This window comes from Mus pahari, chromosome 11 (genome assembly GCF_900095145.1).
Source record: "Mus pahari chromosome 11, PAHARI_EIJ_v1.1, whole genome shotgun sequence".
In the NCBI taxonomy this organism is placed as follows: domain Eukaryota; kingdom Metazoa; phylum Chordata; class Mammalia; order Rodentia; family Muridae; genus Mus; species Mus pahari.
The window spans coordinates 67726103-67737939 of NC_034600.1; the positions used below are offsets into that span (position 1 = coordinate 67726103).

The 11837-nt window shown below is 37.4% G+C and overlaps 1 protein-coding gene across 3 annotated transcripts in view; it reads left to right on the top strand.

The window, feature by feature from the left end:
* Window positions 1–11837, top strand: part of Cdh18 (cadherin 18) — an 834629-nt gene that overhangs the window by 20824 nt on the left and 801968 nt on the right. The gene's annotated exons all lie outside the window — the stretch shown is intronic.

The window sequence follows — 11837 nt, forward strand, 5'->3', positions numbered from 1 at the left end:
GAGAGAGAGAGAGAGAGAGAGAGACAGACAGACAGACAGACAGACAGACAGACAGAGAGACAGAGAGAGACAGAGAGACAGATGGAGACAGATAGAGAATATAAAAGAAGAAAAGAAGAAAGAATAAATGAAATATGTCTTAGTTCTCTCTCTGCTTTGTGAGTACTTGCTCTCAGGATGAATTACTACGCAGATAACAGAACCTTAGCAGGCACATGTCCTATAGCCTTAAATTCCCCACACTGAAGAACCATTGACTGAAAACCTATTATTTACAATAGCTCAGATATCTTGTGATCTATTTTAGTGACACAATGAGTGCATTTCTCACAGGGACTCTGACAAGGACACTTGGAGGAACGGCTTATTATCCAGAGATGTCTCCTAGTTTGCTCTGATACTGAATTTGCTTTGATTTTTTAATAGATATTAGTTTAGTTTTCTTGTTGTGTTATTTAGACATTGTATCACTGGATTTGTATGTGATTGATTGTTTAATCCTTGAAAATGCATTTTTTAAAATTTTTTTGGTTTCTCAAAATGTATTTGGGTTGAGATTTTCATTCTCACAAAATAAAATACTAAAAGTTAATTATAAGTGTGATTATCCATCCACCTATATAAAGAGTCTAAAAATAGAGTGTCCTCTATGAATTTCTAAAGTCAAAAAGGCCTGGAGCACATTTTATTTTAGGACAAGTCCCTTTCAAAACCATGTCTCTGATAAAGTTTAGAAATCCGTGACAGCATGGGACCTGATGCCTGGGAAGTGCTGACTCAGTCCTTGAGTTTTCCGTGTCAAGTTCTCACCTGCACTTAGCAGCTGTTTATTGCTTGGTTCACTGAAGCATGGGATGCTGAACTAAGCCACAGGTCAATAAAGCCATTTGCAATGATCAACCCTCTGAGAGAGGTGATGAATCATCCAAAACTCTTCTGGACTGAAGAGAAATTTTGTACTTAAGGTAGTAACATATAATCAAATGAGTCAGCAGCCTGTGTATCTACCTAATTAATTTTACTACCTTTGGGGAGGCATGAAACAAACTGTAATGCTTCTTTTTTTCCTTCATTAGTGATGTTAGTGGTTTGACATCAAATTCTGTAGACAACCTTTAATCCCTGGCCTTTTAAGTACTTAAAGAGTGATTTCTTGATTTTTATATATTAAAGCCTTTATTCATTATGTTTTCATATCCCTCTTGCTTCTCAGCAGTATTTTTATTAGTTTGCAAAAAAATTTTGTAATACTTCTAAAAAGAGATTTTAGTACTTCAATACAAGCATAATAATTACTTTGAATGCTTACTAAATATCATAATCTATCTATATATTTGCATGATATATTAAATTTAATACTCATAATAATAAACCATACTTAATATTTTGTGTTTTGCTACATTTGTTTAATAAAAATATTTAGAAGTTCATTTTAGAGAGTTCATAGTTACATAGTATTCATAAACTAAGAACAGTGTATCAAATGTACATAATCATTTCATTTCCAAACAATTATGTCATTTAGAAATAATTTTCATAAACAAATATTCATCTGCTAAAACTTTAATGTAATTTAAATTTTTAAAATTGATATTGAATGATAATCCACAATTGTCAAATATAAATATAGTCGTTTGTTACACTCATATATCAATCACAAGATTATCAAACAACAAAATGACCTATTTTTAAGTCTCACACAGTATGGTAACACAGTAACAACTGACATCAGTTGTCTCACATAATCATATGTATTCCAGGTTCAAATATTCTTATCATGTTATTTGATAGACAATAGATCACATTTAAATATCTAATTTGGATGAAGATACATATAATCAGAATTTTAGAATTTTTCAGATTGAACATTTTATGGAAGTTTTTTCTTTGTAAATTTTTTAAATTTCAAATTGGTGATATAAGAAAGTTGAAAGTTTTGGATAATTTAGGCATGTAATACATATTGCTCTTAAACAGGGATTAGGCTCCAATGAAACCTAACAAGTCGACAGGTATTTTATCAGCACCTACTTTGCTAAGCCACTGTTAGAGGAGTTTTGTAAAATTATCATTTTATGTAAAACAGAACCTTGGCACATGCAGTTGTCAATCATAAAATCCAAATTAAATAGCTGTTTAAGACTGTAACATGTAGCCAAAATAGTGAATGGTGTATTTGGAATCCTTGCAATTAACAGAATTCATTGAATCATTGGGTAAATGTGGTCCCACAGGCTCTAACCAATAGAAATCTCTAGGATATGTGGAAAGAAAATGACAAAGGAGAATTCCACTCTGCTGCATTTGATTAATTTAAGTCTTCTTCCCTATCAATGTTTATACAATGGAAGATCCAAGTCTATACCATGAGTTCTAAAGTTTCCTGGGAAATAATCAGGCCCATATGATAGTTCTATGAATTTATTAAATATTTCACTGTGTTCATCTCTTTTTCATTAAAAATTGTTCTATACGAGAATGGAACTACATCATTTTAAAAGCTGAAAAATCTCCCTCCCAGATTTCAGGTCAAAAATATCCTGAAATCACTAAATATAAAACTTTTTCAGCACATGTGTCTCGACTTCCTGGGAACTTGAGGTAGGTCAGTTCCTTTGCATGAAGCCTACCCAGTTCCTCTGCATCATTCCTCTTTGGCATTGCCAATTAGGTCTATGCTTTCCTCCTCCAAATGTCCACCCAGTGCCTCAGGGAGTCACATTCACTGAAATTCATGCTAGATCCTGTCCCCATCTCAAAGTTCCACAGGGTTCCTCTTTGATTTCCTTACCGTATGCCACTACCTAGTTCTACTTCCTGTCCTATAGGTCCACATAGAGGAAATTTTCAATAAACGAATAGAAGGAAACTTCTCAGAACTATAGAAAGAGATGCCTGATCAGGTTAAAAAAAAGAAAAAAAAAGTCTACAGAACATCAAATAGACAGAATCATGAGAGTTTGCAGCAAGAAAAAAACAAAAAAATACATTCATACATTATTCAAAATCATTTATTTTAACACCTTCTAAGTTTCAAGCTAGATTTGTTCATGAGATATGTAGAGAAGATTATGTGTGAATGAAATGTTGGTATTCTGAATGTAAACAGAGTCTATGAATATTAGGAGATGAAAACATGTGTTACCCTGAACGAGAAGAGGAATTTACAGTCTAACACACTGTGCTTCATGCTAGTTGAAGCACAAGGATATGAGAAGACAGAGAGAATAATGAGCCTCTTTTAAGTACTGTCTGATGATGTAGACCTGATTTTATAAAAAGGCTGATATTCAAGCTAAGGACAATTTATATTGAAAGCTCCTCAGAGACTGAGACTTCTGATTTTGACCTTTTATCACCCCCCACCCAAATGACTGTTTCTGAATCCTGTTAAGAGTATCAAAGCTGACTTCGGCATATCTGCTGATATATATATATATATATATATATATATATATATATATATATATATATATATGTAATGTATTCCGTGGAAAAGGTAATACTTCCCTCTATGTAGAACACCTTTCAGTGAAGAATGCCTTCAGGAAATCACGAGGTTTCAATGTCTGCTTATACTGTATGTTACTGATGTAAAACAAAATGACTAGATGATACTCTATTTTTGGTACAAAAGAATGGATGAGGAGACCTATATACAGAAATTTTACATAAAAAAGGATCTATCTGAAAAAGAGTGGGCATTGTTCTTGTCTGGAGTTGTTGTACTGAGTTGAGGAAATAGGGCACAGATATACACAAATGTAAGAGTCTTGAGAAATTATCTGAAATTGTAGAAGAAATTTTGCAGGAATCAGCTGTCGATTACATATAATAGAACAACTAGTCATATTTGCAAGTATTATATAAGGGTAAAATTAAGAAAAATATCACTCTTTAAAAATCTTTATGTATAAAAATAAAACTTGTCCACAGAGACAATATATAGAGCAGTATGTATGGGTACAAAAGAGAAATATATGTGCGTGTGCACACACACACACACACACACACACACACACACACACAGAGAGACGATGGGGGGTGGGGAGACAGAGAGAGAATATTGTTAGTCTCTTTGTTTTATAAGATTATTAAATAAACTTCAGTACTTCATCTTTGTGTCATTATAAGATTAATTTAATAGGTTCCTTCTCCTTAAACCATCATACTTTCTTGTAAGATCCAAGAAAAGATATTGGTTGAGACACTGTTGGGGATTTGATTTCTTCCTTCATGGGAATTTGCACTTCTCCTGCAGATCCCTGCCAACAGTTGGTTTTTTGATTGGTCAATAAAGAGTCAATGATTGAGCAGATAGACACAGACGGGACTTTTAGGATTCCTGGACAAGAAATGTAGAGGAGAGAGGGGAGAATTGTCATGACAGGGAAGTCAAATGATCAGAGTCAAGAGCTACAGGGGAGAAAGCATCAAGCCATGGAAGGGTCAGGGAAGTAGCACCAGGGCCACAATCCCGATTGGGTCTAGGGTAGCAGAGATGAAGTATAGATTTAGCAAGTGTTAACTCAGGAATATCGGAGGGGAGTGTGTTAGCCAGGGAGGTTCAGGGGTGGCCCAGCCATGAAGCTAGATAAGGCATATTAAAATACAAAGACAGTGTCTGTGTATCTGTGTGTGTGCTTGTGTGTCTGTGTGAGAGGGTGTGTGTGTCTATAAGAGAGAGTGTGTATGTGTCTGTGTGAGAGTATGTATGTGTGTCTATATGAGAATGTGTGTGTGTGTGTGTGTGTGTGTGTGTGTGTGTGTGTGTGTTTCTGTCCAAGATCTACAGCATCTGGGGGAGGTAGAGTGAAGCAGGTGACCACTAGCCTGGAACGTAGAGCAGTTTAAAGAATTACCACAGCAAGACACCAATATTTTACCACTTTGAATGTACCTATCAACATGGAAGAAATAGTATTTCATCAGGAGTCTTCATTTGAAATATAGTTGTCTTATTTGAATTATATTCCTGGAATAAGATTTTTTTTCTTTTTTTTTTTATTATTATTTTCTTTATTTACATTTCAAATGCTATCCCAAAAGTTTCCCATACCCCTCCCCCCCCCTCTGTTCCCCTACCCACCCACTCCCACTATTTGGCCCAGGCCTTGCCTTGTGCTAGGTCATATAGAGTTTGGAAGACCAAGGAGCCTCTATTCCCACTGATGGCCGATTAGGTCATCTTCTGCTACATATGCAGCTAGAAACACAAACCCAGGGGGTACTGGTTAGTTCCTGTTGTTGTTCCACCTACAGGGTTGCAGCCCCCTTCAGGTATTTGGGTACTTTCTCTAGTTCCTCCATTGGGGACCCTGTGTTCCATCCANTAGCTGGCTGTGAGCATCCATTTCGGTGTTTACCAGGCACTGGCATAGCCTCACAAGAGGCCGCAATATCAGGGTCCCTTCAGCAGTATCTTGCTGGCATGAGCATTAGTATCTAGGTTTGGTGGCTGATGATGGGATGGACTCCCGAATGGCGTACTCTCTGGATAGTCCATCCTTTCATCTTAGCTCTAAATTTTGTCTCTGTACCTATAACCTTTCATGAGAGTTATGTTCCTTATTCTAAGGAGGAATGAAGTATCCACAAATGGTCATCCTTCTTGATTTTCTTCTGTTTTCCNTAATGTGTCTTGGATATTCCAAGTTTCTGGGCTAATATCCGCTTATCAGTGAGTACATATCTAGTGACTTCTTTTGTGATTGGGTTACCTCACTAAGGATGACATCCTCCAAATACATCCATTTGCCCAAGAATTTCATAAATTCATTGTTTTTAATGGCTGAGTAGTACTCAGAATGGAATAAGATTTTTTAATGCAGTCAATAAACACTTGCTGTTGTTTCTGCTAATGTTCTTTGTGTGAAGAAGTCTGGCTGTTTTGCCAAGAACACAAACTATAAGAAAGACTTTACTATCTGGACAATCTTCCAATAACATCTGTGCTATGGTAAAACAACTTCATATAGATTAAAATTACATGTAAAAAGTAGAATATACTCCTTTAGGACATTTCCTTGCTTATTTTCAATGTATCTGTAATATGAATTTATATCTTTTTTTTTGAAGCAAACCACTGAGTTATCAAATTGCACAATTAAACTATCACATTTTTCAACATTTGAAAATAATATAAGATTTTAACTATGGAAAATGATAAATTGGTTTTCTTGGTACACACATATACCCAAATTCATATGTTCCTATGAATAAGCATATATAATTTCCTTTATATTTTTCTTGTAAATATTTGGCAAACATGTTAGCTACTATCTGGTATTCCTTGAGAATTTACTAGGATATTTAATTTCACATTATATTAATGCCACTAAGTATAGAATTGCACATATTTTTCTCATTAAAGTAAGTCACAGCTATATGTTAAAGGAAAATCTAGAAATTTGGCTATGTGTTGACAACAGTTTGCTCTGAACACTATACACAAAGTAAAACGTGGAAGATAACCCCGCGAAAACCCTCTCATGTCAGCAGCAAAGGACAGACACTCATTGAGAAGCAAAGGCTACCCCTGGAGGAAGTTCATGATTTAAACAGGGTGTATTTATATATATTTTTTCTTTCTGTTTTTATTAACACTAAGTGGAAATCAGATAGTGGCCCATGACCCAGAAGGCAGAAGTACAAGCACAAATTTAAAGTGAAGTAATTTCATGAATCACTTCCTTAACAAAGCTAGATGTTAGCTAAGAAAGTACTTAAGACCTTTCTGTCAAAGGAGTTTTAAAAGTTCTTGGGTTTTTACGATTGTCTGAAAGTTGAGAGCTGATTTACCACCACCCCCTTTGGACACAATTCCTGGTGACACAAATCTCTTAAAGAAAATAAAAGGCTCATCATTAAGGAAGAATTGGGGAATGGAGTCCAAATAAAAATTCTTCAGGTAAGATTTATTTCATGGCAGAAGTTTCATATGAGAAAGACATTGACAATTGTTCCCAGTGGCTCTTTTGCTTATGAGTCTATTATTTCAGAGCTTCTTGGTGATATATGTTTGTGTTTTATTGGCTCCTACAGCATATTTTTGTCTGTCTGTCTATTTGTCTATCCATCTCTCTCTCTCTCTCTCTCTCTCTCTCTCTCTCTCTCTCTCTCTCTCTCTCTCTGTGTGTGTGTGTGTGTGTGTGTGTGCGCATGTATATGTGTGTGTCTCTATGTGTGTGTGTGTGTGTCTTTAGCTTTCTCTATCCCACAAACACAAACACATTTATCCTTACTTTCTTATTGAATATTCTGTACTGTTTTATCCTGTATTTTATCTATTATAAATGAATATCCTCTATCATTTAACTAATGACTTTTCATATAATGTAATAAGTACTTTCTTTTAGAATGCCTCATGGAGTTCTATCCATAAACCTGTTAAGTTATTCTTAGGTAGATATTTTTATAGTCCTTACTACAGAAGTAAGTGGAAATTAAAAATCATCTATACCCCACTTTTGCAAATTCAAATGTTATTTCTTGCCACATAGTAAGTTTCCTATAATGAAAAACTTATTATTAACTGTTAAGCAGTTGTGGCTATACCTCAGTGAGTAGTCATATACAGTTATATATGACACATATAAAAATACACACAAATGATAATTATAGTGACTAGAGTTTAACTTTCATGAAGTCTAGGATTTTATCACGAGAATCACCAAACCCTACAGGTTCTGGCTCACATCTTTCATCTAAACGTTCAGGATATGGAGATAGAATGACTCAGTGTAAACCTGGCTTAGGTAGTGATTTGAAGACCAAATCAGGGTACATGAGACCCAATCAAAACAAAAGCAGGGCTGGCGAGGTGGCTCAGTGGTTAAGAGCACTGACTGCTCTTCCGAAGGTACTGAGTTCAAATCCCAGCAACCACATGGTGGCTCACAACCATCAGTAATGAGATCTGACGACCTCTTCTGGTACATCTGAAGATAGCTACAGTGTACTAATGAATAATAATAAATAGATCTTTTTTAAAAAAAAAAGCAAAACCGAAACTAAATAAATTCATTAAACTACATTAAGTTTATAAGTAAAGGTCTCAGTTGGAGACCTTCTTTATACAATTTGGTTTAGATTTTGTTCACTCCAAATCCCTTTGATTCTTCCTAGAATTCACTTCACCTGTATATGCTCCTACCTTCATATCTTTATTTTGTAGGTTCAGTAACACATTTATGCCAATCTGTGCTGGCAATGTACTTCTGCGCCAAGCTCACCCACTGGGTCATGAAAGACTTACTAGGAACTGCACAGAACCCATGTGGGGAAACTCATAGGTGAACCTACTCTTATTTTGCTGACTGTACAGAGTGAACAAATTGCCTTCAAATATTGTACCTCTCTCTATGAGCTTTCTTAGAACTCTCAGACCTTACCAGAGATGTTTGCTTTTGCAATAGATGCTATTCAATACAGAAACACATGGCTAAAGTTAAAAGAATGCATGACCTTGGAAGGACTCATTGCAAATGGAATAACAAAGTCACAGTTACTCCCAAGGCTTGGGAACTCTCACAAGAGAGGGGTTGAATAGACTCTAGATGAAGAGCCTGAGGGAAGAAAGAATGAGAGCAAATCGGTTCCCTCTGGACATGCTCAGTGCATGACACTTAGCAACTCTCAGTCGCTGTGTTTGACTGCAGGAGGACAAGGCACCCAATAATTGATCACTAAGTAGAAAGTGTGTGGTGTGCCTGCCCTCCATACTGAGGAGCAAGGAACAGTTGTGGCTTCTAGGTGAGAGAAAGTCAGCATTCTTGTCCTTTTTTTTTATTAGTCATTTTATTTGTTTATATTTCAAATGATATTCCCCTCCCCAGTTACACCTCCATTAACTCCATTCCATTCACACTCTCCTCCCTCCCTTTTTCCTCTATGGGGTTGCTCCTCTACCCACTCACCCATTCCTGCCTCACTGCTCTAGCATCCCCCTGGGGTATCAAGCCTCCACAGGACTAACGGCCTCCTCTCCCACTGATGTCAGATAAGGCAATCCTCTGCTACATAGGAAGCTGAAGCCATGGATTCCTCCATGTGTATACTCTTTGGTTGGTGGTTTAGTGTCTGGGAACACTCGGTGGTCCAGTTAGTTGATATTGTTCTTCCTATGGGATTATAATCCCCTTCAGCTCCTTCAGTCCTTCCCAAGTCACTAAATATTGATTCATATTTTATTTCTTTAGTCAGTTTTGCTCCAAGGTACTTGTTCTAGTTGATCTTTACATTGTAGTGCTCGACAGTAAAGATATTGGCTTTTTAAAAAGTCTGTATTGTTTCTTCTTTTTTATTTCTTTATACCTGGGTAAATAGTCTTTACACTTCTGAAACCATTTTATATCCCAGGTTTGTTCCAGGCTTTGGATTCAACTTTTTTAGTGTCCTATTGCATTTCAGATTTAAAGGTTATGCTCAAGTGCTTATAGTTCTAGTCTGTTAAATGTAGTTTTATTGTTATGGTTATTGTTTTGTTTTGTTTATGATGTGTGTTCCACAGCATCCAAGTCTATACCCATCATCATGACCATGGTATATTGTCTTGTTGTTGACCATTTTTCTGACTTTTGTGACACTTCACATTTTATTTTTAAGATTTTATGTGGTATTGTATTAGGAAGTTGTAGTTTTTTTTTTTTTTTTTTTCGGCTTCCCATGCCTAAGGACTTTAGTTTCCATGCATTACTTGAAGAAGCATAAAATAGTATAACCCAAATAGTATAACCATTAAATCCTGGAATATCCTCATTACAGTTGTCATTTTACATGTAGTTTAGGAGTTTAGGAGTGATTGTGTAGAATGCTAGATTGTTTTCCTTCCTGTAGAAATCTGCTGTTGATTACTATTATAAAAATAGTGCCTGTGGAAACTAAAAGGGGGAGGGGAGGGGGGAAGGGAGGATAGCTCACACCTGGCCAGAGTTCCTTCAATGTCTGGAGGGCTGCCAGACGCTTTCCACTCAGCTCTGGATAGGTGGGCATCTAAGTCACTGACCCCACTTGATGGGGGGGGGAGGAGTGGACAAGGGGCAACCCCCAACCTGGGCCCCTGGAACGACACTCTGTAGCTCCAGGGTTATGGGAGAGAGGGCTGAGGGTGAGAGTCAGTCTGGGCCTTGACTGGAGCACAGAAAGGCCTTCCAATGGAAGATTAGAAACATCTCATTAGAGGAAAGCCTATCCCATTGCCTTGATGAACAGAGACAGTCTATGAGCTTTATTGTAGAAAGACAGGGGGAAAGAGAAAAGGGAGAGAGAGAGAGAGAGAGAGAGAGAGAGAGAGAGAGAGAGAGAGACTGACCATGGCCAAGAGGAAAGAAGGGGGAAAAGGAGAGAGAGAAGAAAGGCTAGAGTAAGAGGGAGAGAGTAAGAGGATATATATATATATAGTGAGAGAGAGAGAGAGAGAGAGAGAGAGGAAAGTAAGTGTAAGAGGAGTAGGAGAGTGAGGTGGGCCAAGCAGCCCCTCTTATGGTATGCTGTTATCTTTACTGTTGCTAGGAAAGTGAGGAGTCTTCTGAAGGTCAGAAGCTTAGGATATTGTCTACATGACTGCTAACCACGCTTCTCCTGTGGGGCCTGTGGGGCCTGTGGGGCCTGTGGGGCCTGTGGGGGCTGTGGGGGCAGTAACTTCGACAGGAGCCTTGATTCCAGGAGATATGAAGGAACTCTTACAGTCCCATGTAGGTGAATTATCACCACTGGGGTATAGCCCAATGCCCAACATATCCCCCTTCTGTTTTTATAAGAAAAGGGGGGGGGTCACTGATGTGACTGTGTCATTTGTGGTGAAAATTTAGGGTGGAGTAGAAGTATCAGAAGAAGACATATAGAATAGACAAGTAACACAACAAAGCCAGAGTAGTAAGGAGGGTTAAGGTAAGGGTTGAGACATCAAGAGATTGTACAATCAGTGAATTGTTCCATGAGTAGTACAGTTTGAGGGTAATAACATCAGTTTTAAACAACAATTAATCTAGATAGACATTATGTTTTCCTTACTATCATGAAACTTTCCTCAAGTTTAGCAGCCATTTGTCTTTGGCAAGAGAATCCATGTGTAGCTGGAAGGTCCCATGTCTGTCTTTTGTAGGGTTCAGCACTTGTCTCAGGAGTCTTCATTCAGATGAGGTTTTTGGAGGAAGGCAGCTTTGTTGTCTGCAGGTCTCAGGAGATGGCACTGTCTCAGGTGGATCTGTGGCAGCAGGCACTATGTGGAGACAGATCTGTAGAGTAATTGTAACAGAGGAGCCAGCAGAGTATGTATGCATAGGGTGGATAGCAAAAATTATGCTTGTAATGGTTTGCTTAGCAACACGTCATGGTCCATTTTGGATGGCCGAGGAAGAACATATCATGTTAATTGTGTATCTGGGGTAGGCAGATAACAGTTTTTCTGTAAAAGGAAACTGGTTGTTAATTAAGGATTGGTTGACTTTTGAACCTTAAAAAAATTTAAAAAGTTGAGATTCTTTTGGACATATATATCATGAATACTAGAGAGAAAATAAGCACTTAGATAAAGAAGCAAGAAAATTTTGGGTTGAAAAATCACAATTTAGATTTTCCTGTAGGGGGAGCACAGATTTGGGTGCAGTTTTTGTGGGCTTAGCTGGATGGGGGTGTCTTAGTCAGGGTTTCTATTCCTGGACAAAACATCATGACCAAGAAGCAAGTTGGCGATGAAAGGGTTTATTCAGCTTACATTTCCACATTGCTGTTCATCACTAAAGGAAGTCAGGACTGGAACTCAAGCAGGTCAGGAAGCAGGAGCTGATGCAGAGGCTATGGAGGGATGTTCTTTACTGGCTTGCTTCCACTGGCTT